The sequence below is a fragment of the Pinus tabuliformis genome, chromosome J (assembly GCF_031772625.1).
Source record: "Pinus tabuliformis cultivar Carrire ecotype Pingquan chromosome J, CPIR1, whole genome shotgun sequence".
NCBI lineage: Eukaryota > Viridiplantae > Streptophyta > Pinopsida > Pinales > Pinaceae > Pinus > Pinus tabuliformis.
Window position 1 is genome coordinate 191873951 of NC_142295.1, and position 1799 is coordinate 191875749.

General features: G+C 33.9%; 1 pseudogene; it reads left to right on the forward strand.

Annotated features, from left to right (window-relative positions):
* The first annotated feature begins 413 nt into the window (after positions 1–413).
* Positions 414–1057, forward strand: LOC149226337 (uncharacterized; annotated as a pseudogene).
* The last annotated feature ends 742 nt before the right edge of the window (positions 1058–1799 follow it).

Below are 1799 nucleotides of genomic sequence, written 5' to 3' on the forward strand. Positions count from 1 at the left end.
TTCTCCTCATTCAATTGAACTTGAAATTCAACAACATATGTGTTCTCATATGATATCTATAATTTAGCACCTTCCACGATGTTCCTCCATTGAATTTTTAGATAATTTACTATCTTTGTCTTTTTTGGCTTGCTTGTTAACCACTGTAGATAAGCTACCTTGAATATTGGACCCTAACTTTTGTTTGAATGTTGTTTTGTTGGATCCCGAATGATATTACCCATTGATTGCTCTCAAGTGCTTGTTAGCCTTTAATTTTTTTCTTATATGTAAATCACATATTCTCTAACATGTCTTATTGGGTTGCTTAGTGGAATTATGTTGAATTTGTATCTTCATAACTTTCATCTATTTTATTCTGATCCCTGAGATGTACATGCAATTCTTATACATCTTTGTTTTGAGAGAAGGCAATGGGAAATAGAGTTTGTAGCTCTTACGTTGATCAGAGTTCAAAATCAATCAAAATACCGCATCCTAATGGTAACATCGAGCACCTCATAGTTCCTATCAAGGTAGGGAAAGCCATGAAGCAATAACCTAGATACTAGGCTGCCATTTTGAGGCTTTCTACATAGGGAAACCCATTGTCTCCCTCAAATGAGACTCTAAAATTAGGTCACACTTATTTCATTTTCCGAAAAAAATGTGTTCAATATGTTGTCATAGCCTCCATGGTTGCTTCTCTCATTTCGAAGGTGGTAGTGGAAAATCATGCCAACCACACATAGGTCGATGATTCAAGCAAAATCAACATTTATGTTCAAATGGGGTCCAAGCCCTTCAATATCGTGCAAAATAAGGGAAAATCTCCATAAGTCAAGATCTCCTTTCACTTTCTCAATGGTCTCTCAAACATTAATGAGACCTCTGGTGGTTTCTATGGATATAAAAGTTCCAAAACGAGTTTGTGTGACCATTATCAGCTGATGGAATATTATGCCAATTTGGTGAGGCTTGCAATTTTACAGCTTGGAAGCCTAAGATCTCTACCATTACTAAGACCGAGAGTGCATATGATAAGCCATTTTTACTGAAATTGTTGTGTGTGGGATGAGTAGCATGGTTGAAGCAACTTGTATTATTTACTGAGCAAGATTCCTGCATCTTCTTGTAATTGTATAATGTCATTGTCAATTCACTGTAATAATATTTATGTTTCTTATGTTTTCAAATGATGAGAGGTTATCAATATTCATGGAGGACTATCATCTTTGCACTCATGATAGTATGTGACAAAGTTCCAATTGAGCATGAATTAAATTATTCCTGTTAGTCTTTGCACTGTGAATATCATACCTTATCTTCATGGTCTTCCCTTGCTGGTATTTGCATGAGATTATTACCTTCACATGAAATTTTGGAGCCTTCCTAAAATTCACATTTATATGTAAAAACCAATGCTACTGGCACTCATATTACTATCTCTATTTAGAACTCTATATTGTATTTTTAAGTATATTGACACTAATGTTGCTAACTCTACATAGAAATCTATTTCTCAAACCCCTTTGAACTAGTGTGTTGGGATCCTGAGATACAAACTGATTACATCTGAGGTATGTTGAAACATTTATCATCATAATCTTTATTGATAACTAGTTCTTTTGATTTTTGTACTTGTCATCAGATTTCCCACAAACTAGAAGATTACCTCACAATATTTTCACTTCATCTACATATTGGAAAATTGACACAGGGTTTAAAGTTCTTCATCTACATAATTATAACTTCCAAGTAATTTCTTTATGTAATTTCTAATTCATATAAAATTCAAGGCAATTCGAGGGTCTATTGTA